This window comes from Bufo gargarizans, chromosome 1 (genome assembly GCF_014858855.1).
Source record: "Bufo gargarizans isolate SCDJY-AF-19 chromosome 1, ASM1485885v1, whole genome shotgun sequence".
NCBI classification, from domain to species: Eukaryota; Metazoa; Chordata; class Amphibia; order Anura; family Bufonidae; genus Bufo; species Bufo gargarizans.
The window spans coordinates 49,465,236-49,492,077 of record NC_058080.1 but is presented as its reverse complement, the minus strand read 5'-3'; positions in this window follow the sequence as shown (position 1 = coordinate 49,492,077).

The following is a 26,842-nucleotide window of genomic DNA, read 5'->3' as shown; positions in this document are numbered from 1 at the left end:
CCATGTGCCAGCCTCTCCATCACTGCTGTACGCCTGCCCAGGGTATATGAAAAACTGTGAGTACCAGAAACACCCTCAGTTAGTAACTACCCCTGTGACCTCACCATCGCTCACCCTTCAGGGCTGCGTACTGCACAAGCTCTCAAGACTCCACTGCAAGTGGTGGGAAACATGTTAAAACACCATCACGAGAGTTCAGGACAGACATGGCTGGAAGCCTGCATCAGATAGTGGACACCTACAGTCGCAGGTGCCACAGTAAAGCCGTAGGGAACGGAATACAGAGATAGAGAGAGAGACATTGTGAGCTTGCAAGTTTCTGAGTGTCATCTTTGCCCCATTGCCAGCCACCATACGCCATCATTGGAAGGAGAGAAAATGAACTTTGTACGAGCTGCTGAAGAACATGCTGGGATCTGGTTTTGCACTCAGTAAAGGAAGACGTTATTTGTTCAACCTGTCTGGTTTCTTTCATCATCACCTTTTTTCACTGCATCGAACCTCTGGGAGCGACGGCTTGAGGTAGGACACCGTGACTACTGCAAACATGCTACATCAGAGCCACTACCACTCCTATCCTCTGCTCTGGCTCCACAGGGGCTCTCTGCGGCCTGCAGTGTGGGACACAAAAGTCTGACTGCTGGGCCGAAGGTAGGTGAGTGACGTGATGCCCGTGCCTGTCCCGGTTAGTGGGACGGTGACTGGCACAGAATTCAACCATGACACTGAAGAAATAAGAGAGTACTGTCCTCCTAAGCCTAGTGGAGATAAGATATTTTGTGTCCTCTGTGAAGGTTGTGTAGTGGGCGGAAGAAGGACTGTGGAGAGTAGGAGGATAGGAATGATTAGTTACATACCAGTGTAGATAGAAGACGGTAAGAAGAGGGATGTCACCTTCATTGGTCACATGGCCTAGGTGCAGAAACCAAGAAGTGAATGTGGCTGAACTGCAATACCAAGCAAAGGCACTATACAATGTACGGCGCATGTACGCAATGTACGCCGGTGCCTTCTCAAACAGCCGATCGGCGGGGGTCCTGGGTGTCGGACCTACCCCAAGATAGGTCATCAGTAATGCTGCTATTACATGCAGCGATCTCCTCCAGAGTATAAAGTGGAGCGATCACTAATGCCATCGCTCTTCCCCATACTGACTCGTTGTCTGCCGGCAGCAGATTGGGATTACACAGCACAATCTGCCGCTGGCAAGCGATGATTTTCATGCATGCTTAGAAATCACAATTGGCTGATTAACAAGCGTTTGCTTGTTTATCGGGTAATCGGCGGCAGTATTACACTGCCAGTATATACAAATGCTTGTTAGAGATGATCTTCACCATTAGCTGCAGGTGTAACGTAAACTTTAAAAAAAAAAATCTGAAAATCATCATATAAAAACTGCATTTTACGGCTGAGTTCACACTTATTTCCATCACTTATGACCAGGTTTGGGTCAAAAACACAGAACAGGAGCAGATCTTTATCACACCTGATCTCTGAGGAGGCTTCACTGCTGGTTTTGGCTCACAATAACTGATCAAATAACAGTGAACTCAGGCGTAGGGCTCATGTACACGAACATGTGCGCCCCGTGCCTGTGCTCAGACCGCAAGCACAGGGTCCGCAATGCACAGGGTCCGTCATGTGGCTGCCATTTGCGGATTCAGACCCATTCACTTGAATAAGTCTGCAATCGGCAAGCTACAGAGCGGTGCGGAGGCACGAAAGGAAGCCCACGGAAACACTATTATCTATCTGTCTCATATCTATCTCATATCTATCTATTATCTATCTATCTATCTATCTCATATCTATCTATTATCTATCTATCTATCTATCCAATATCTATCTATCTATCTATCTATCTATCTCCTATCTATCTATCTATCTATCTATCTATCTATCTATCTATCTATCTATCTCCTATCTATCTATCTATCTATCTATCCATCTCATATCTATCTATCTCCTATCTATCTATCTATCTATCTATCTCATATCTATCTATCTATCTCCTATCTATCTATCTATCTATCTATCTATCTCCTATCTATCTATCTATCTATCTATCCAATATCCATCTATCTATCTATCTATCTATCTATCTATCTATCTAAATCAAATTAAATCAAATCAAATCAGCTTTATTGGCAGGACTAAATACATTTTAGCATTGCCAAAGCAAGTGGTAAATAATTGGGTAGGGTTGGGGGGTGGGGACAGGTCCAGGGTGGGGGTATAGGAGTCCATAGTATATCAGGCTCCTCTCAGTCCATGGCAGGCAGTAATATATTGTGCTGCTATGGCCGTTGTGTTCTCCTCTTCCCCCAGCAGTATGGAGAGTCTCTCTTCCTCCTCCATGGAGGTGAAGTCAGGGCAGAGATCAGACAGTCTCCTGAAGTGAGTCTCTCTCACTGCTGAGTATTTGGGGCACCGCAGCAGGAAATGAGCCTCATCCTCCACGGTCTCCTGGTCGCACTGCTGGCACAGTCTGCTCTCCCTGGGCATGTACCTCTGTCGATGACGCCCAGATTCAATGAGCAGGCTGTGGGCGCTCAGTCTGTACCGGCTCAGGATCTGTCTGTCTTTTGGATTGGGGAGTTTCTCCAGATATGGAGCCAGTTTGTACTCCCTCTGCAGGCTCTGGTATACTGTCAGCTTCTGGGATGTTCTTATGTCGTTTTTCCAGACGCTAATATACTCCTCTTTGTACTTGTGTATCGTCCTCTGGATTCCGCCCTTTGTCAGGCTATATTGGTTGGTGGATTGGGCAGGCTGGGTTTGGGTGACTTGTTGCGGGGTGCTTTGTTTTTCTGGGGCTTCTTGGTGTAGCAAGGCTTTGTGATGGTAGGAGCTGGGACTGCTGCTATGCAGATGGGCTCTGAATGATAGCGCCCTCTTCTGTACAGCAAAGTAGAGTGGGAATCTGCCCAGTTCTGCTCGACAGGCGCTGTTTGAGGTGCTCCTGTGGACCTGGAGAAAGTGTTTGCAGAGTTCTAGGTGGAATAGTTCTGTTGGCCCAGAGTCCCACTTTGCCCGGTCTGGGTATGTGTCTGGGCCCCAGACTTCGCTGCCATACAGGAGGATTGGGGCGATGATGGTGTCAAGGATTTTAAGCCAGACGGTCACTGGTGCTTTAAGGTGATACAGACGCCTTCTGATGGCATAGAAGGTTTTGCTCGCCTTGTCTTTCAGTATTTCCATGGCTTTCTTAAAACTCCCTGATTGGCTGATTTCTAGGCCCAGGTAGGTGTAGCTGTCTGTTTCTGAAATTGGACAGTTGTTTAGCAGGAAGGGAGGACGCCCGGCTGCTTTTCGATTTCTTTTCTGGAACACCATGATGTTGGTTTTCTTTGGATTGATGGGCAGTGCCCATGTGTTACTGAACTTCTCCAGGATTTTCAGGTTATCTTGGAGACCTTTCTCAGTTGGCGATAGTAGCAGAAGATCATCTGCATAAAGGAGAAATTTCACCTCAGTGTCATGGAGGGTGAGACCAGGTGCTGTGGATAGAAGATAGATAGATATGAGATAGGTAGATATTAGATAGATAGATAGATAGATAGATAGATATGAGATAGATAGATAGATAGATATGAGATAGATATGAGATAGATAGATAGATAGATAGATAGATATGAGATAGATATTAGATAGATAGATAGATAGATAAATAGATAGATAAATAGATACTGTATGAGATAGATAGATAGATACGAGATAGATAGATAGATAGATATGAGATAGATAGATATTGGATAGATAGATAGATAGATAGATATGAGATAGATAGATATGAGATAGATAGATATGAGATAGATAGATAGATAGAAGATAGATATGAGATAGATAGATAGATATGAGATAGATAGATAGATAGATAAATAGATAGATAAATAGATACTGTATGAGATAGATAGATAGATAGATAGATAGATAGATAGATAGATAGATAGAAGATAGATATGAGATAGATAGATAGATAGATAGATAGATAGATAGATAGAAGATAGATATGAGATAGATAGATAGATAGATAGATAGATAAATAGATAGATAAATAGATACTGTATGAGATAGATAGATAGATAGATAGATAGATAGATAGATAGATAGAAGATAGATATGAGATAGATAGATAGATAGATAGATAAATAGATAGATAAATAGATACTGTATGAGATAGATAGATAGATAGATAGATATGAGATAGATATGAGATAGATATGAGATAGATAGATATGAGATAGATAGATAGATAGAAGATAGATATGAGATAGATAGATAGATAGATAGATAGAAGATAGATATGAGATAGATAGATAGATATGAGATAGATAGATAGATAGATAGATAAATAGATAGATAAATAGATACTGTATTAGATAGATAGATATGAGATAGATAGATAGATAGATATGAGATAGATAGATAGATAGATAGATAGAAGAAAACAAACGGTATGGCCCATCTTATTCCTGTAAAATGCATCTATAGAAGAGCTGGATAGGACTAAACATGGCGTCAGTATTATATGACCCGGCTTTCAGTTAACTGCCCAGGTATCCAACAAGTGATTGTTGGTGTATTCATGAGCAGAACATATATAGCATAGACAGCATATATGGCAGCGGCACCCCGTGTCTGTCAGTGTCTGTGTAGAAACAGATTTGTGTGTGTGATTTATTGTTTTTTTAATTTTTTTATTGAACTTTAACAACATCACCTAGAGACAGGCAGCCATGTAAATACATGCAGAGATGTAGTTACTGTAATAACCACAATACAACTCATTATTCCAGCAGTGATCCTATTTAGTTATCACATGAATGTGTCCTGTGTCCTGATCCAGCACACGTATGTCATATTACAGCCCTGCTTACTGAATGTCAGGGGTTATATGACGAGAAGACGGTCAAGTGACTGGTGCCATGTTTCAGCAAGGCCATGGGTACATTACACAGGACTAATACATGGGCTATACAATTTTACTGCATATAGGGGTCAACTGCCTAATATAAGAAAGGTATTTATGCAGAATTTTAAATACACGTATATTAGAAAATTGTATGATTTCCAATTATATAAACAAAAATAAAAACCGGAATAACCCTTTAAGTTTCTTTCCTGCATTGATCAAAGAAATGCATGGAAGGAGAGGATAGAGAGGATGGAGCCGCTGTAACTGTAGAGCTGCACAGTTTTCTCTATGATCGGGCAGAGCAATTCAGAAGTCCTCTGCCTGATCTATAATGGGAGAGCTCACAGAGTTAGCATAGGAGAAACAGTTTCTAAGCTGTGTGGGAATGCAGCCGCTCAGCTTAGAGGAGGCAGTGCTCAGGGCAAAATATTTGAAGCTCCTCTACATTAATTTATTTTGGTAGAAGGCATTATTACCATCCAATATTTTATAGAGGGGCTGTTACCCCTCCTGACATGTCTGTTTTAGTAACTACTTGCTTTCTTCTCCATGTAATAATTCTGGAGCATTTTTTCAGTTCTATGTTAAGCCATTCCTCTATTATTTCTATTAGATGTTTATGAAATACATTGCTAACTGGGTGTTACCAGTTGGGGGGGTCCCTATATAGGTTGACAGACTGGAATCACCGATTCTACCAGTAGAGGCAGGGTGGTGGAGGCGCCAACCAGTAGAAGCAGGGTGGTGGAGGCGCCAACCAGTAGAGGCAGGGTGGTGGAGGCACCAACCAGTAGAGGCAGGGTGGTGGAGGCACCAACCAGTAGAGGCAGGGTAGTGGAGGAGCCAACCAGTAGAGGCAGGGTGGTAGAGGCGCCAACCAGTAGAGGTAGAGTGGTGAAGGCGCCAACCAGTAGAGGCAGAGTGGTGGAGGTGCCAACCAGTGGAGGCAGAGTGGTGGAGGCACCAACCAGTAGAGGTAGAGTGGTGGAGGCACCAACCAGTAGAGGCAGAGTGGTGAAGGCGCCAACCAGTAGAGGCAGAGTGGTGGGGGCGCCAACCAGTAGAGGCAGAGTGGTGGAGGCACCAACCAGTAGAGGCAGAGTGGTGGAGGCGCCAACCAGTAGAGGCAGAGTGGTGGAGGTGCCAACCAGTAGAGGCAGGGTGGTAGAGGTGCCAACCAGTAGAAGCAGAGTGGTCTAGGCACCGACCAGTAGAGGCCAAGTGGTGGAGGCACCAACCAGTGGAGGCAGAGTGGTGGAGGCACCATCCAGTAGAGGTAGAGTGGTGGAGGCGCCAACCAGTAGAGGCAGAGTGGTGGAGGCGCCAACCAGTAGAGGCAGAGTGGTGGAGGCGCTAACCAGTAGAGGCAGAATGGTGAAGGCAGGGTGGTGGGGGGAAAATGGCTCTTTTGGCCATGTTCTCATCCTACCTGCAGGTAAACTAGATACATGGAGGAAAATCATGTAATAATTCAGTAATTTAAATGTCGTTGTTTACATGGATTCAGCACAGAACAATAAATGACACATCCTTTGTGCTTTAAAATACTGCACTAAAAAGAAACTGCAGCATAAAGCGGCTGCCGGGAAGTGCACCTTGGAGATCGGTTCAAGGAAGGAGAAATTACACCCAAAAGTTCACAGTTAAACGTTTATAACAACATGTTGGTCCTTATGCCCAAAATGCCTCATTTTATTCAGATTTGAGTAACTGCACTTAAAGCGACTGCTCAGCCAGGAGCTCAGACATGACATTTAAGTCAGTACCTACCTGATATTTATTCTCCTAAGGCCTCATGCACACGACCGTTGTTTCATTCCGTGTCCGTTGTTCCGTTTTTCGTGGTTTTCTGCGGACCCATTGACTTTCAATGGGTCAGTTGAAAACTCGGCTAATGCACCGTTTGTGTTCCGCGTCCGTGATCCGTGGTTTCAGTCCGTCCCAAAAATATAATCTGTCCTATTTTTTTCACGGAAAACGGTTTGCGGACCCATTCAAGTCAATGGGTCCGCAAAAAGGGCGAATACACAACCATATGTGATCCGCATCCGCGCATACGTTTTTTTCCTATCATTTGCATGGCAAACTTGACTTTTTTTTTACTTTCCTTCATGTCTGGAGATCCTCCAAAAATGAAGGAAGACACACGGAAGAAAAAACGGAAACGGATCACGGAACAACGGAAGCACATTTTGCGGAATGGAACACAACAACAGTCGTGTGCATGAGGCCTTAGCGGATGTTCACACATCAAATAATAATTTTCAGTGCATTTTTCTTTTTTTTTTAAGCATTTTTTGACACGTCTTTTTTTAACCAATGGGTGTGCATTTCAATACAAAGCTGCATTTTCAGCTTGAGGTTTTTAATGCGGATATATCGCCAAAAAAGGCATGGAAAACGCACAAAAAACTCATGGACTTACATGAAGCTGTTTTTTAATGCTTCCCACGCTTTTCACGCATCACTTGTGCGTTGCATGAAAATCGCAGCATGTTCTGTATTCAGCGTTTTTCACGCAGCCCTGGCCCCATAGAAGTGAATGAAATCGCATCGCATCCACAAGCAAGTGCGGATGTGATGTGTTTTTTCATGGATGGTTGCTTAACCACTTAGCGCTACGCTAACGCCGAAAGGCGTCATCGCGGCGGCTCTCCCAGGCTACGCTAACGCCAATAGGCGTCATCTCGCGTGAGCCGAGATGTCCTGTGAACGCGCGCACGCAGACGCGCGCGTTCACAGGAACGGGAGGTAAGCGAGTGGATCTCCAGCCTGCCAGCGGCGATCGCTCGCTGGCAGGCTGGAGATGTGATTTTTTTAACCCCTAACAGGCATATTAGATGCTGTTTTGATAACAGCGTCTAATATACCTGCTACCTGGTCCTCTGGTGGTCCCTTTTGTTAGGATCGACCACCAGAGGACTCAGGCAGCTCACTAAAGTAGCACCAAACACCACTACACTACACTACACCCCCCCCCCTGTCACTTATTAACCCTTTATAAACCACTGATCAGCCCATATAGACTCCCTGATCACCCCCCCCTGTCATTGATCACCCCCCTGTCATTGATCACCCCCCTGTAAGGCTCCATTCAGAGGTCCGTATGATTTTTACGGATCCACGGATACATGGATCGGATCCGCAAAACGCATACGGACGTCTGAATGGAGCCTTACAGGGGGGTGATCAATGACAAGTGGGTGATCACCCATATAGATTCCCTGATCACCCCCCTGTCATTGATCACCCCCCTGTAAGGCTCCATTCAGACATCCGTATGATTTTTACGGATCCACTGATACATGGATCGGATCCGCAAAACACATGCGGACGTCTGAATGGAGCCTTACAGGGGGGTGATCAATTACAGAGGAGTGATCACCCATATAGACTCCCTGATCACCTCCGTCATTGATCACCCCCCTGTAAGGCTCCATTCAGACGTCCGTATGATTTTTACGGATCCACGGATACATGGATCGGATCCGCAAAACACATACGGACGTCTGAATGGAGCCTTACAGGGGGGTGATCAATGACAGAGGGGTGATCACCCATATAGACTTCCTGATCACCCCCTGTCATTGATCACCCCCCTGTCATTGATCACCCCCCTGTAAGGCTCCATTCAGACGTCCGTATGATTTTTACGGATCCACGGATACATGGATCGGATCCGCAAAACACATACGGACGTCTGAATGGAGCCTTACAGGGGGGTGATCAGTGACAGGGGGGTGATCACCCCATATACACTCCCTGATCACCCCCTGTCATTGATCACCCCCCTGTAAGGCTCCATTCAGACGTCCGCATGTGTTTTGCGGATCCGATCCGTGGATCCGTAAAAAATCATACGGACGTCTGAATGGAGCCTTACAGGGGGGTGATCAATGACGAAGGTGATCAGGGAGTCTATATGGGTGATCACCCCTCTGTCATTGATCACCCCCCTGTAAGGCTCCATTCAGACGTCCGCATGTGTTTTGCGGATCCGATCCATGTATCCGTGGATCCGTAAAAAATCATACGGACGTCTGAATGGAGCCTTACAGGGGGGTGATCAATGACGAAGGTGATCAGGGAGTCTATATGGGTGATCACCCCTCTGTCATTGATCACCCCCCTGTAAGGCTCCATTCAGACGTCCGCATGTGTTTTGCAGATCCGATCCATGTATCCGTGGATCCGTAAAAAATCATACGGACGTCTGAATGGAGCCTTACAGGGGGGTGATCAATGACGAAGGTGATCAGGGAGTCTATATGGGTGATCACCCCTCTGTCATTGATCACCCCCCTGTAAGGCTCCATTCAGACGTCCGCATGTGTTTTGCGGATCCGATCCATGTATCCGTGGATCCGTAAAAAATCATACGGACGTCTGAATGGAGCCTTACAGGGGGGTGATCAATGACGAAGGTGATCAGGGAGTCTATATGGGTGATCACCCCTCTGTCATTGATCACCCCCCTGTAAGGCTCCATTCAGACGTCCGCATGTGTTTTGCAGATCCGATCCATGTATCCGTGGATCCGTAAAAAAATCATACGGACGTCTGAATGGAGCCTTACAGGGGGGTGATCAATGACGAAGGTGATCAGGGAGTCTATATGGGTGATCACCCCTCTGTCATTGATCACCCCCCTGTAAGGCTCCATTCAGACGTCCGCATTTGTTTTGCGGATCCGATCCATGTATCCGTGGATCCGTAAAAAATCATACGGACGTCTGAATGGAGCCTTACAGGGGGGTGATCAATGACGAAGGTGATCAGGGAGTCTATATGGGTGATCACCCCTCTGTCATTGATCACCCCCCTGTAAGGCTCCATTCAGACGTCCGCATGTGTTTTGCAGATCCGATCCATGTATCCGTGGATCCGTAAAAAATCATACGGACGTCTGAATGGAGCCTTACAGGGGGGTGATCAATGACGAAGGTGATCAGGGAGTCTATATGGGTGATCACCCCTCTGTCATTGATCACCCCCCTGTAAGGCTCCATTCAGACGTCCGCATGTGTTTTGCGGATCCGATCCATGTATCCGTGGATCCGTAAAAAATCATACGGATGTCTGAATGGAGCCTTACAGGGGGGTGATCAATGACAGGGGTGTGATCAATGACAGGGGGGTGATCACCCCATATAGATTCCCTGATCACCCCCCTGTCATTGATCACCCCCTGTAAGGCTCCATGTAGACATTTTTTTGGGCACATGTTAGCGGAAATTTTTTGTTTGTTTTTGTTTTTTCTTACAAAGTCTCATATTCCACTAACTTGTGTCAAAAAATAAAATCTCACATGAACTCACCATACCCCTCACGGAATCCAAATGCGTAAATTTTTTTAGACATTTATATTCCAGACTTCTTCTGACGCTGTAGGGCCCCTAAAATGCCAGGGCAGTATAAGTACCCCACATGTGACCCCATTTTGGAAAGAAGACACCCCAAGGTATTCCGTGAGGGGCATATTGAGTCCATGAAAGATTGAAATTTTTGTCCCAAGTTAGCAGAAAGGGAGACTTTGTGAGAGAATAAAAAAAAAATCAATTTCCGCTAACTTGTGCCCAAAAAAAAATTCTAGGAACTCGCCATGCCCCTCACGGAATACCTTGGGGTGTCTTCTTTCCAAAATGGGGTCACATGTGGGGTATTTATACTGCCCTGGCATGTTAGGGGCCCGAAAGCGTGAGAAGAAGTCTGGGATCCAAATGTCTAAAAATGCCCTCCTAAAAGGAATTTGGGCCGCTTTGCGCATCTAGGCTGCAAAAAAGTGTCACACATGTGGTATCGCCGTACTCAGGAGAAGTTGGGGAATGTGTTTTGGGGTGTCATTTTACATATACCCATGCTGGGTGAGAGAAATATCTTGGTCAAATGCCAACTTTGTATAAAAAAATGGGAAAAGTTGTCTTTTGCCGAGATATTTCTCTCACCCAGCATGGGTATATGTAAAATGACACCCCAAAACACATTCCCCAACTTCTCCTGAGTACGGCGATACCAGATGTGTGTCACTTTTTTGCCGCCTAGGTGGGCAAAGGGGCCCACATTCCAAAGAGCACCTTTCAGATTTCACAGGTCCTTTTTTACACATTTTGATTTCAAACTACTTACCACACATTTGGGCCCCTAAATTGCCAGGGCAGTATAACTACCCCACAAGTGACCCCATTTTGGAAAGAAGACACCCCAAGGTATTCCGTGAGGGGCATGGCGAGTTCCTAGAATTTTTTATTTTTTGTCACAAGTTAGCGGAAAATGATGATTTATTTTTATTTATTTTTTTCCCTTACAAAGTCTCATATTCCACTAACTTGTGACAAAAAAAAAAATTCCAGGAACTCGCCATGCCCCTCACGGAATACCTTGGGGTGTCTTCTTTCCAAAATGGGGTCACTTGTGGGGTAGTTATACTGCCCTGGCAATTTAGGGGCCCTAATGTGTGCGAAGTAGTTTGAAATCAAAATCTGTAAAAAATGGCCGGTGAAATCCTAAAGGTGTTCTTTGGAATGTGGGCCCCTTTGCCCACCTAGGCTGCAAAAAAGTGTCACACATCTGGTATCGCCGTACTCAGGAGAAGTTGGGCAATGTGTTTTGGGGTGTCATTTTACATATACCCATGCTGGGTGATATAAATATCTTGGTCAAATGCCAACTGTGTATAAAAAAATGGGAAAAGTTGTCTTTTGCCAATATATTTCTCTCACCCAGCATGGGTATATGTAAAATGACACCCCAAAACACATTCCCCAACTTCTCCTGAGTACGGCGATACCAGATGTGTGACACTTTTTTGCAGCCTAGGTGGGCAAAGGGGCCCACATTCCAAAGAACACCTTTAGGATTTCACCGGTCATTTTTTACACATTTCGATTGCAAAGTTCTTCTCACACATTTGGGCCCCTAAATTGCCAGGGCAGTATAACTACGCCACAAGTGACCCCATTTTGGAAAGAAGACACCCCAAGGTATTTCGTGATGGGCATAGTGAGTTCATGGAAGTTTTTATTTTTTGTCACAAGTTAGTGGAATATGAGACTTTGTAAGAAAAAAAAAAAAATAATAAATCATCATTTTCCGCTAACTTGTGACAAAAAACAAAAAGTTCTATGAACTCACTATGCCCATCAGCGAATACCTCAGGGTGTCTACTTTCCGAAATGGGGTCATTTGTGGGTTTTTTCTACTGTTTGGCCATTGTAGAACCTCAGGAAACATGACAGGTGCTCAGAAAGTCAGAGCTGCTTCAAAAAGCGGAAATTCACATTTTTGTACCATAGTTTGTAAACGCTATAACTTTTACCCAAACCATTTTTTTTTTACCCAAACATTTTTTTTTAATCAAAGACATGTAGAACAATAAATTTAGCGAAAAATTTATATATGGATGTCGTTTTTTTTTGCAAAATTTTACAACTGAAAGTGAAAAATGACATTTTTTTGCAAAAAAATCGTTAAATTTTGATTAATAACAAAAAAAAGTAAAAATGTCAGCAGCAATGAAATACCACCAAATGAAAGCTCTATTAGTGAGAAGAAAAGGAGGTAAAATTCATTTGGGTGGTAAGTTGCATGACCGAGCAATTAACCGCTAAAGTTGTGGAGTGCCGATTTGTAAAAAAGGGCCTGGTCACTAGGGGGGTATAAACCTGTGGTCCTTAAGTGGTTAAAGATGTTGTTTGTAAACATTCCGTTTTCTATCACGCGCCTGAAAAATGCATCAATGCACATTTTCACCGGCGCAATAAAAACTGAACAACTAAACGCAATCGCAGGCAAAACTGAATGAACTTGCTTGCGAAATCGCACATTTTTCACTGAACGCATCCGGACATAATCCGCTCACGCTCGTCTGCAAAGGGCCTTAGGGTTTGTGCATACAGAGTTTTTTACACTGATTTTGACACAGAAACTGCACCAAAATCAGCGAGGAAGGGGGGGGGGAGCCACAAATCTGCTTTTCACTGCCTGACGCTTCTTTTTTCTGAACAAAGAAACATCCTGCCCAATAATACTGCGGTTTCTTCACTGGAAACCGCACAAAGACCGCGGTGGGTTTCGCGCTAATGAATGGGGTTAATCAGTTATCAGACCAACAGCAGAAACCTAAGGCTCAGCAGTGGATTTCTAGCGCAGATTCAACAGGCAATATATGAGTATTTTTTCCCACGTGAACATGCCCTTAGTGCTCGCTCCTTGGCTTTTTGGCTCAGCTCCATAAAGGCAGAGCTGGGTTATGACTACCGTTTAGGTGCAGAGCCTACCGGTAGGAGGAGGTAGTCTGGGACATATTATTTGCTTGAGTAATGTCTTTGACTGTCCCCCTCAGCTCACTGTGCCTGGGTGCCACCATAGACTTTGCAGAGAGCTTTCTTGACAGCTGCTACATTCAAACTTCTCTTTGCCAAAGTCTGGTGCATGGCTGAATGGGTCATCAAGGTCCAATTTAGAAATCGATAGGGGTCTCGGGGATTGGACCTCCACTGGTCTATCATTTATTTTCCATCCAGTGGATAGTTTATAAATCTTTCAGGTTGGAATGCCCCTTTATTATTCTAAGACTAGAATTTTTATCAGTTGCTTTTTGCAATTTCTTAAAGTAGCCTGTTAATAAGGTGCTCGAAATGCAATCATCGTGATGTTATTGGGACCAGCCCAGTTTTTGCAGGTTCACTTCAATGGCCAAAATAATTGTATTGTATGGAGGCCCCAGAAATGGCTGATGGTGGCCCTCTTGTCTTATTTTTAGTGCATTATATATGGAATTGGAAGCAGCACCTGCCTAGCAGGAAAGTGTAGGGGGCTAAAGAACATATACAAACTACTGCGATTGCAAAATACGATATTCAGGATACATATTATTGCTGTAGAGCTCGGGACTTAGAGGGGTTGTCTGGAAAGAATTTTAAAAAATCATACTATACTCAGCCCTTTCTCCGGTGCTGCTCTGGACCTCTTGCCACTGCTCGTTTACAAACTGCAGCAGTGATGCGTGTACGTGCGGTGTACGGCACATGACCACTGCAGCCAATCACTGTCTTCTGTGGTCTACCAATGAGGACAGTGATTGGCTACAGTGGTCACATGCTGTACACCTGCATGTCACAGCCCCCCTAATATGAGCATCGGACTATTTCATGCTCCAATGCTCTCCCTTGCAAGGGCTTTTTTGTTTATGTTTTTACACAGCTAGGCAGAGTCTTCCACCTAGCAGTGTATTCGGTGACGTCACCGGCTCTAATGGGCAGGCTTTAGCACTGCCCTAGCCGTTTTACACAGGGGCGTAGCGTGGGGGGGGCCGGAGGGGCCGTTGCCCCGGGCGCCAAATTGCAGGGGGCGCCAGGCAGCCGAAATTTCAATGAGGGCTACGGGAGCCTATGGCTCCCGTCCCCTCCGTTATGCCCCATAGGCTTCAGGCCTAGTGGCCTGAAGCCTATAAGGCAGTAGAGCGATGCAGGACTCGGTCACGATAACCTCACTGTGACCTCCTGCGTCGGGTCTCGCGAGATGACGCGATGACGCGGCGCAGGAAGGCACAGTGAGGCGTTCGTGACCGCCTGCGGCGGGAACAAGCAGGGATGGAGATAGGTAAGTATTTTTTTTTATGTTACCTTTCCTAATTGCAGTGCAGAGGCTCTGGGGGCAGTATGGGGGGTGGGAGAGGACTGGAGCAGAAAGGCTATGGCATTGGCATAGTAATAAGAGGGGGCGATTATATTAGCAAAGAGGGGGACATTACATTAGCAAAGAGGGGGCCAGTACATTAATAACAAAGAGGGGGATATTATATTAGCAAAGAGGGGGCCAGTACATTAATAACAAAGAGGGGGACATTACATTAGCAAAGAGGGGGCCAGTACATTATTAATAAAAAGGGGGGCATTATATTAATAAAAAGGGGGCATTATATTAATAATAAAGAGGGGGCCAGTACATTACTATTAATATAATGGCCCCCTCTTCATTATTAATGTAATGACCCCCTCTTTATTATTAATGTAATGACCCCCTCTTTGTTATTAATGTAATGACCCCCTCTTTGTTATTAATGTAATGGCCCCCTCTTTGTTATTCATGTAATGGCCCCCTCTTTATTATTAATATAATGACCCCCTCTTTATTATTAATGTAATGGCCCCCTCTTTGTTATTAATGTAATGGCCCCTCTTTGCTAATATAATGGCCCCCTCTTTATTATTAATGCAATGGCCCCCTCTTTTTATTAATGTAATGGCCCCCTCGTTGTTATTAATATAATGGCCCCCTCTTCATTATTAATGTAATGGCCCCCTCTTCATTATTAATGTAATGGCCCCCTCTTTTTATTAATGTAATGGCCCACTCTTTTTATTAATGTAATGGCCCCCTCGTTGTTATTAATATAATGGCCCCCTCTTTATTATTAATATAATGGCCCCCTCTTCATTATTAATGTAATGGCCCCCTCTTCATTATTAATGTAATGGCCCCTCTTTATTATTAATGTAATGGCCCCTCTTTATTATTAATGTACTGGCCCCCTCTTTGCTAATATAATGGCCCCCTCTTTTTATTAATGTAATGGCCCCCTCGTTGTTATTAATATAATGGCCCCTCTTTATTATTAATGTAATGGCCCCTCTTTGCTAATATAATGGCCCCCTCTTTATTATTAATATAATGGCCCCCTCTTTTTATTAATGTAATGACCCCCTCGTTGTTATTAATATAATGGCCCCCTCTTTATTATTAATATAATGGCCCCCTCTTTTTATTAATGTAATGGCCCCCTTGTTGTTATTAATATAATGGCCCCTCTTTATTATTAATGTAATGGCCCCTCTTTATTATTAATGTACTGGCCCCCTCTTTGCTAATATAATAGCCCCCTCTTTGTTATTAAAGAGGGGGCCAGTACATTAATAATAAAGAGGGGGCCATTATAATATACAGGGGGAATAATATTATGGGGAATGAAAGCTATCTGTCTGGCTCTAGCTCAGTATTGGGGGGCAGCAGGATGACAGTGTTGAGATACCAGGAAGGAGAGCATGATAGTAAAGTGAGGAACCTAAATTTTTTTCGGTGAAACTCTGCAGAGACGAGAAGCGGCTGAAAGAAGTTATCATGGCGGTCTTATCTCTGAATGAAGACGTCGAGGAGAGTCTACATCACAGGAGACGTCACTGGATGTAACAGGTATGGTGCGGTATTCTACTGTAATAATAATGTCCATCCACATATCTGTTTCATGGTAGGGTTGAGGGAGAAGATTGAGAATTTGGCCCATACTGCCGCATTCTGGCCCCAGACTTCAGGTCACACTGTGTGTGTTCTGAATTCTGGGGCCTCACACCCATCTACTACATTATCTGTACTCAGAGAGTTATCTCTGTGTTATCTGAGGTGTTACATAGGACTGCTAGTGATCTACTATAGTATCTGTTAAAAGTGGCGTGCCTGGGGTAGGCGCGGGGGGGGGCGCAATTTTTGGCTTGCCCCGGGTGCTGGCAACCCACGCTACGCCACTGGTTTTACAGGCTAGGGCAGCGCTAAAGCCTGCCCAGTAGTGCTGGTGAAGTCACAGGGCTCACTGCTAGGCGGAAGCCTCCGCCTAGCAGCAGTCCCTATGGAGAGCCCGGTACGTCACCAGATCTCCATAAAAAGCCTGAATCGCACAGAAAAAAGGAGCAATTCTCATAACAGAGGGGCAGCCTAAGTGAAACTGTGGGTATGTCCGGGTTCAGCTCTGAACCCTGACAACCCCTTTAAAAAAGGCTTCCGTTTTCCATTGTCCTGAAATTCCGTTATATTCCATTATACCTCTGTTATAACGGGACCTATAACGGAATTCCGTAATGCCAATGTGAACCTGCACTTAGTGAATACCCAGAAAACCAGCAAGAAACTAGAAAAGTTGAAAATTCGAAGCATAAAGGCCGAGTGTATTTTGGAGGAGGATTTTTTCCTGGTCTGTCTCCAGCATCCTCAATAACACAGTGAATATGTCAGGAATTTACAATCTTCTCAAACAGACTCCTTGTGTCATTGCCAAAAATCCATATATAGATGCCGAGCCACACCCTGCCAGAAGAGAGCGAAGAAAGGAGCATTTGTGGGAAGGCTTTGTGCACAGTCCTAGGGAGGACATCTATATTTAGGCAGAAGTGCTTTCAGATGCTGGAGAGCTGGAATTAGCGGGCAGAGAAGGACAGCTACATCCGCATACAAGCTCCTTGTTTACATGGAAATCAAATGATTAATATGTATAGGGGTACGGCCACACTGTCAGGTTTCCTGATGCAGTTTTTTAAGCCAAACTCAGGAGTGGATCATAAAAGTAGAGAAGTATAAAGGATGGATGCAACCTTCTCTTCTGGTTTTAGCTTCCAAAGCACCATCCGAAAACCTGACCGTGTGGCCGTACCATTACATTCATGCACTTTGTACTATGTCCACATTTGGAGGCATTGGCTGAAATATTAAAGGTTCATGCACAAGACCGTATGTATTTCGCGGTCCGCAAAACATGGATCCGTATAAAAAACAAAAAACAGAGGACAAGTGACGTCCGTTTTTGCAGATCCATTGTAACAATGCCTGTCCTTGTCTACAAAACGCACAAGAATAAGACATGTTCTATTTCTTCGGAACAGACTTGCGGACTTATGGACATTGAATGCACACGGAGCAATTTCTGTTTTTTTGCACTCCCATTGAAATGAATGGTTCCATATAGGGCTGCAAAAAAAAAAAAAAAACGGAATGGACACAGGCAAAAAATACGTTTGTGTGCATGAGCCCTAACTCCTAAGTGTAATATTGTCTGTTCCATAGTAAAGTAGCTGAATTTGTTCAGGTTGCAGAGAGGAGAGATCAGAATAGAGAAGTATGACCATGATGAAGCCTTCTTCATCAGCCTTTCGATGTGCACTTGATATTACTATTCATTAAAATGACCTTTTTTCTTTTTTTTGTCCCCTTATTGAACTATTTTATGGTTTCTCTTCTGCAGTATATTCTTTTTTTGAGTGTTGTCAAGGCCTATTTCGTCAAGAAATTTAGGATAGGCATTGCATTTCCATTTATTCATAGCATTAAAGCCATTCCAAGTACACAACCGTTTCTTATCACAGACAACCCCTTTATTTGAGATTAGCAGACAGCTAACACATAGCTGACTCGAGTGTGACAGAGCGTGCTGTTTGTGCTGGTCAGGATCTCTTCAATCTGCCTCACAGAAAAAGTAGAGGACCCCACCCTATGACATCCAGCAGAAGGTGCCAGATACTTGATCAGGACAGCCAGAAGAAATTCAGCTCAAACAGGAAGTGGGCAGAGAATACTGCTCCAGTGTGTGCACATGTGTGCAGAGACCAGATATGTAACTCAGTCACAGTCAGAGATCAGGTACCAGGGCAGTCAAATGAGATTCAAATACACAGAAGGAGAAGTCAAAGACAATCCCTTTAATTTGAGATTTGCTTCAGACAGTAAACACATGTCTGGCTTGAGTCTTCCAGAGTCTGCCACTTGTGCTGGTCAACATCTCTCCACTCTGGTTCATCAAGGGGATCCCAGTGCAGGACCCCATCCTATGATGTCCATATGTCCTAATGGGGAATATGGACGGGGTTGTCCTAAGGAGAACATTGCTTGAGACAGAAAGAGCCCATTGCTTGTGCTGATCAGCGTCTTTATTTGGCTTATTAAGGGGGTCTCAAGTGGAGCACCCCACCCTATGACATCCAGCAGATGGTGTCAAGTCCTTCATCAGGACACCCAGGAAAAGAGATGCAGCCCGAACAAAAAATGGGCAGAGAATACTGTTCCAATATGTACACATATGTGCAGAGACAGGATGTGTAGCCTAGTCTCAGCCAGAAACCATGTACCAGAGCAGCCAGAGTGGAGAATCAAAGCTCTGGGAGATGAGGTCACAGACAACCCCCTTAATTTGAAATCTTCTGCAGACAGAAAAACATGTCTGGTTTGAGTCTTCCAGAGTCTGCGACTTGTGCTGGTCAACATGTCTAGCTCATCAAGAGGATCCCAGTGGAGGACCCCACCCAATGATGTCCATATGTCCTAATAGGGCATATGGACAGGGGCTGTCCTAAAATAAAAAACCTCACTTTAAGGCATTCAAAACTGTACAGTGTGAGGTCTCTAAAGAATTAAAGACAAAACTATCATTGACTCACGACATCATAGCCAAGACACAACTGTAGAAGTAAAGCTGTAATAAGGTAGTAAGCACAAAGTCTTACTTTTCCATTTAGAAAGACAAAAAGTTTAACCATCTAATTGTGAAAAAGAGTAGATTTAGGGTGAATCACTGGTGAGAAAGGTCAGCTTGGCCTCCTACAATTACAATTGCTTGCTGGTAGGTATATATGGGGTCATTTATTAAGACCAGCGTTTTAATAACCCTGGTTATGTAGAGGCGCCGGCTGTATATATGCTCCCTTGCTGGCATAGATTTTGATAATTTTCTACGCATAAAACAGGATGACCCGCCCCATTCTACGCCCCCTATTTTAGAACTGGCATCGATGGGGGAAAATTTGCACATTCAGCCGCAAATCCCCTTTGCGGACGAATCTGTAAAAGATATATGCCAAACATAGGCATATCTCTATTCATAAATTACCCCAATATTCCGGATGTTTTTCATATGTTAGTAGAACGAAACATAACTAAGAAACAAGGAGATGAGTTTAAAACCAGAGCGGTGTTTACAATGATATTACAGACAATTAATGGCCTGTCCCAAAGCGGTGGCTTCAGTTGCCGCCTTAGCACGATCGCTCGGTGTATTAATTCAGTTTCTGACAGGGCAGTCTTTCACTTCTGAAATACGAGTGTAGATGGATATAACCCCATTTACCTGAACAGATTTAACTAGAAACTCAATTTTCATTATGATAACTGAGCAGGTTGTGCAGTGTCCCAGAGCAGGGGGTACTCACAAAGTTGCAATGGCCCGGTCCAGCGCCTGGGGTATCCCTCGCCCCTTAGAAGGTTTCTACGAACTATGTCCCTCTTATAGAGCAAGTAAACGTGACGCCAGCTGCGGTTAAGCAGCGGAAGCTCAATGCTCCCTTTATAGATGATAATGTTGGTACCCAGGGGTAGGATTGCCAGAGTTGTGCAGGGTGGCCTACAGTCTCTGTAGATGTTATATACACGTGTCACGCTGTTCCTACCTGGATATCCATGGATCCCAGACGTGATGTGGGCCGAAGCAGTGCAAAAAGGGTAGCTGAACTTGGATGATGAGTAAGTAGAATAAATGGAGTCCTGACTTTGTAGTAATGTTGAGCAGTTGCTTTTACTTAGCATAAATTGGTAATCCAAACAGCTTCCAAACTATATCTTGGTCATCAGCAGGTATTGGCTTAACTTTGGCAGGCAAATACTTATCTGCAACAATCTCAGCTGTGCTATGCGGTAGCTCTCTCAGCTCTGCTATACTTGGCTGAATAAGTAGGAAACTCTTCCTCTTCTGCTGGAATCTAAGTTAGCTGTAGTCTGTCTCTTACATATAATCCTAGGAACTTCTTGTCCTGGCAGTGAGTACCTCAAGCTATGGCTCAGCTTGGCTGAAGGCAATGCAAGCCCGTGAGGGGACAAACAACCATGTAGGCCTCTGTGCCTCGCAGAGCAGACAGTGCTCTGTTAGCCAGCACACAACCTCTCCCTAAGGAGGGTGGACTAGACATGACCTGTCCCCACGGAGAGGAAGGCTAACCTGCAACTAACTTCTCCCTAACACTGAACTACTCCCTCGCCAGAGAGGGCTGGAAGGAACCAGAAGGTTCCTCTCCAGAGAAACTATCTTTGCCAATTGCTGCCACCATCTGCTGGTGAACCAGGTAATTACACTTGAACATAACAGTTTCAGGAATAAATATGCACATTATTAGGCGATCACATAAAATACATTAGATGTTATACATTAGCACATAGGAGACGGTAGCAAGGTGTCAAAAAGAAGTGGTAATGGCACTCTGGGACATTACAAATTGTTTGCTGTTTAATGTTTGTCATGTTATTTTATGCTATTTTATGCTCTGTATAACCAGTATGGTTATGGATAGAAGTAAGTTGAGTTAACAACTCTGACACAGCCCCTACAGGAAGTTTGGTTGTGGATCCTGGATAAACCCCCTGCTGAGTCTAGAGAGTTCCAGCAAGTAGAGGAAGAGTGAGGAGCAGCTCCATCTACTTCATTCCTCACAAGACTGGGCAAAAGAGGATCACCAGTCTCTACATGATCTACAGAAGGATAGAAAGACAAGAAGGTTAAGAATACTCCATGGCCAAGCATTGAAGTCACTAAGGTATCCTGCTGCCTAAGCTATTCAGACTTTACTGCCGTGAAGGGAACATAGTTAAGACAAACTCCACACTTGGATACGGCCTGGCCTTGAAAAACTGTACGCCTCATTTGCGAATTACAGGCAGAATTGTAAGAAGACTTGAGACTGATAATGAAGGAAGAGGGCCATCTACCACCCTTCCCTAAATCCATACATTGTTAACTGGGAATTATTGCACTGTGTACAGTTGGAAGTGTGTTTTTGCTATTGATGTACTACAACTCCCATTTTGCGCTTCAGTAAAGAGAGACATTTATTCTGCTACATCTGGTTACTGGCTCCTGTACTATACGTCAGCCATTGCACTCTAAATTCCCTGTCTTGCACCCATACAAACACCTAACATCACGTGCAAATGACTACCATCAGCAGGAGCCCCATGATTAAGTGTGACCACAGGGGCAGAAAGTGTACCCCCTTCATTCATCGCATGGCCCTAGGAGGCCACTGCAGTTGCACCTTAGACAGTCTAACATGAGCAGCAGACTATTTACATTGGAGATGTGGGTCTAATACACCAGAGACACTAGGAAAACAATATGCCTGCCATTTTGCTTTATTGAAATTAATTCAGTGGCTGCAGTGGTGACTTTCCATAGTTAGTGATTGGCTGAATAGTTATTTCCTGTGTGACAAAAAAGACCAGAAAGTAGAGACCGGTTGGGGACTGGGGAACAATTGGAACAGAAGTGGTGGGGGAACCTGTGAGATTAAACATTTTCCAGTCCATGTCTGCCAGCATCTCCCCTCTCAGCTGAATTTGCTGGCTAATACGTGAAACTTGAGCTGACCTTGTCATCAACGGGACAGAAGGAATGACCAAGGCTGGAAAGCAGAAGTCAAGTGGTGCTCCGAGAGTCTAGGCTTGCCCCTCGGGGCTCTAAGCAGCTCACCTATATAAAAATAATCTAGCTACGAGACTGTAATCATGCTCAGAATGATCAACCCTACCTGGTTTACTAAGGTTGATCATTCTGACAGATTGTCACGTGCCGGAGGCCCAAGGCAGACCTCTGGGACGTCATGCAAACAGGACACAGGCAAAACAGACCAAGGACCCACAGAGAACTTTATTACAAGTGTAATAAAAGCACATGACAGTAAGCAGGTTAGGCAATAGTGGTAGCACTATCACAGAACCAAGTGCATCGGCAGACCAGAGGCAAAACCCAGAGAGCGGAGAGCCAGTGAGCCCCGTTCTTCACAGAGCCCCTGATGGTGGGGATGAGCTGGGCCGAGGGCTCACTAGTCACACCTCCAGGAAGGTCCCGATACACTTGGCCCCTACCTGCAGAGAACCAGGCTGGTGAAACCCCTACCAGCGGAAGGACAACAAAACTGGAACCCAAGCAAACGCAGGACATGGAACAGACAACAAGATGAACGGGAACCAGCACAGAAGCAGATGCCTGGACCCCAAGCGGAATGGAAGCATGGCGGTCTCAGGCAGAGCTGCACACAGACTAGAGATTCTCCCTCCGGAGAACCCAGGGGCACTCTCATGAAGGCAGGACAAACACAGGATTGGAACAGAAGCAGAAAGGAACTACAGGCAGACAGGAACAGACAAGGATCAGAAGCAGTAGGCACTGCCAGTACATAGGACAGGATCAGAAGCAGTTTAGCACTGCCAGGCTATCAGACGCAGTTAGAGCACTGCTAGGCTAGACATGGGACAGACAAGGATCCAGACAGAGAACAGGTACCTCCTGGACCTGCTGCCTCGTGTGCCTATCCTCCTCAAGAGGTAGCGACCTGGTGTCTATTCCCACCATCAGGGGTACTGTGAAGATCCAGGGGTTCGCTTAGACAACGCCCTTAGAGGAGGTAGGACACGTGGCACAGTGGGTTCACACCTGCTGGTTTGTGACATAGATGTTGTTCAAAGCTGTACCAGCCATCACTGGAGAACACAGGAAAGTCACATTGTCAGGATGTTGACAAAGCACAAGAAGGAGGCAGAGCTTCGAAATCAAAAGTGATGCAATTTATACTAGATGTGACTAAATAAATTTCATCACTTTTGATTTGCTATTTAGAAATGTTGCTTACATCGTGTACTTTGTGGATTTCTTTGCATGGGTAAGATCGACCAAGCCTATCAGGATGTGAGCACCTGAGCTCTATTATATGTACACGGGAGTGCTGCCCATTCTGCTTTTTTGCATTCTCAGGACAGTCATCTCCAGAACAGGGCACCTGGTGCATTGTTCTGAAGTTGACCACAGATCAATCAAGAGTGATTGCCAAGGTACAGAGACTGAGCAAGCATTATATCATCCTGATTGCCGCTGTAGGCCATATAAAGTCTCTATGTTCTATGCATATATATGAGTTAGGTAATCAGTGATTAGTGGTGTCCGACACCCGGGACCCCCGCCTATCAGCTGTTTGAGAAGGCACCGGCGTTTGCAGTTGCACCGCAAACTTCACTCAGTTCACCAAGTACAGCACCATACATTGTATAGCAGCTGTGTTTGGTATTGCAGCTCAGCTCACTTCACTGGGTCTGTGCTGCGCCAAGGCCATGTGACTGATGAATGTGACATCATATGGCCTAGGCTAAGCTGCCAGAAGGCCGCGGCTCTACTGCAAGCGCTGGTGCCTTCTCAAACAGCTGATCGGCAGGGGGTCCTGGGTGTTGGACCCCCACCGATCAGATACTGATGACCAAACCAGAGGACAGGTCGTTAGTATAGCATAAAAGTCTTGGAAAAAGTCTCAGTATAAAGACCAGCTGTATGGTCTTAGGATTTCATGGATTTCAGAGATCGTTTAAACAAAGCATATCATAACTACTGTATTTTATTTATTTTTTACCTTTTGCATTTTGTGTGATAGTCAGGATTTAAAGGGGCTGCCTGGGCTTTTTCTTTTGATGACCTATCCTTAGTATAGAAAACCAATAATATGTAGAGCAGCACTCCTGTACCTTCCAGACTATTTTAAACATGCAACAGCCAATCCTAAAGCACCAGATCCACGGCGCTTTACAAGTAGATATTCCAAATAGAAGATGATGGCAGCATTTTCGTCCAAAGATCCTTTATTCAGCAATTAGTCCATAAGAACATGTACAAAAAGTACCATCAGCAAGAAAATGTTGGAAAAGCCTGTAGCCAAACACTTTGTCGACTGTGGCCACTCGATTAACCAACTTAGATTCAGGGTAATTGACTCTGTGGGGGTACTGAGAAGAGGAGGTGATAGGGAAGCAATTTTGAGGAAGAAAGAATTAAAATGGATCTTCAATTTGAGATCGCTGCAACCCTATGGACTAAATATAGAATTTAAAAGGGGTTCTGCAGTTTGTTTAAACTGATTATCTATCCTCTGGATAGATCATCAGCATCTGATTGGCGGGGTTCCGACACCCGGGACTCCTGCCGATCAGCTGTTTGGGAAGGCAGCGGCGCTCCAGCAGCGCCGCAGCCTTCTCACTGTTTACCGCTGGCCCAGTGACGTCACGACTAGTATCAACTGGCCTGGGGGGGCTAAGCTATGTTCACTTGAATGGAGCTTAGCCCCACCCAGGTCAGTTGATACTAGTCGTGATGTCACTGGGCTTGCAATAAACAGTGAGAGGGCCGCGGCACTACTGGAGCGCCGCTGCCTTCTCAAACAGCTGATCGGCAGGAGTCCCGGATGTTGGATCCCTGCCTATCAGATGCTGGTGATCTATCCAGAGGATAGATCATCAGTTTAAACAAACTGCAGAACCCCTTTAATGTAAGTGGTGTTGAATAATATAGCCGTCAGTGTATATTATATAGGTATATAGTATGAATATTGTTTTTAAATGGATTTTAATATTTTCCCATTTATTTTGTGTCGATTTGGTGGAGAGTATTCGGCGTTGAACCCTAACCATGCATGAAGCTCCACAGTTGGAAGATCTGTAAATGTCCATATTGTTTTTCTCTATGGATGAATATTCCTCCCATTAATGTACTCTATATGTGATGGAGGTCTCTATTGAGACTCTATTTTTCCTCCCATTAATGTGTTTTATATGTGATGGACTTTAATTTTGCGATAGCCTAATGTTGATGTCAGTCCCCATGGTGACGTTCAGTCATATGAATAAGGGCGGAATAAATCGTGCTTTAGATCATGTGATTACAGAGTGAGCACATGACGTGATGACACCATGGGTAGGCGTGGTTATGGGCCTGCTATTGTGGTGGTATAGATGAATGTGCAGGAGAGTATGCACACAATGATTGCATAGAGGGAGGAGTGGTTGGACGATCATGTGATCGGGTTCTGATCCCATGACTCGAAATAGGGAAGATATAATTACAGTGATACCTCGGTTCACGAACTTAATTCGTGAACTGACTCTGGTCGCGAACCGAATTGGTCGCGAACCAAGGCACATTTTCCCATAGGGTTCAATGTAAATCCGGTTAATCCGTGCTGACCTTTTTTGGGGGGTTTTTGAAGCACAAAAATATGAAACAAATTACAATACACATTAGTACAGTATAGTAATGTATAAAGAGAGGACACTAACCTTGCTTGAGATGACTTCTGGCATGGAGGAAGGCAGGTGGGAGGCAGTTATTGTTTGGAGGGAGAGTCCCCCTCCATAAGGACATCAGGGGGATCTGTACAATACAGTAAGTACAGTACTGTAGTACAGTACAGTATGTGCTAAAAAGCACACCAAAAATCAAAAAATCCCTTAAAATGTTTGCAGAGTACTCACAGTACTTCTTTCTGTGTCTCTTCTTCTCTCCACGGTCTTCCTACAGGAAGTCACGACCATGTCATGTGACAGCCTGGAAATAGCATTAAAATGGCCGCGGCTCCTGTTCGTGAACCGAGGCGGAGTTCGTGAACCGGAGCATATTTTTATGAACTTTTGTGTTCGTGAACCGAGTTGTTCGTGAACAGAAGCGTTCGTGAACCGAGGTATCACTGTATATGAGGCACACTTTTCACGCATGTGCATTGGACATAGTCGTGTATGCGCATGCAGATTGGACATAGTTACACTCTTTTTTCGCACATGCGCATTGGACACAATGAGACACCAAGCTGATGGACGATGCATGAGGTGAGGAGCCCATCGCTAAATGCCCCCCAGATGGTAATCGGTAATATATTAATTATATTAAGTAGATGTGGTGTTTGTACATTGGTGGTTTTTCGAGCCTGGGTTGGGAAATGGAAATTCATGAAATAACATTGGTTTGCTCATTTTATGGGTGGTATTAGATGCCCTATAAATATTCTGGAATAATAATTCATACTAGGCTTGACAAATTCTAGGTATTAGTCGAAACGTTGCTGCTTTTTATGCACCTTTTTGTGCAACTTGCACAGTAAAGAGCGCATTAGAGCAGCGGAGCGCCAGTATATATCGCCTCGCAGAAACTATTCCCTGAGTGAGCAAGCAAAGACACCTAAGCAGAGCTACCATAGAGGCCATAGAACGTGTGCATTAATCTTAAAGTGGCAGAACGGCAAAGACAAAGAGAAAGAGCACCAACCCTCCTGCGATCCCTAGAGAGAGAAGAGACGCATGGTGGGAGGCCAA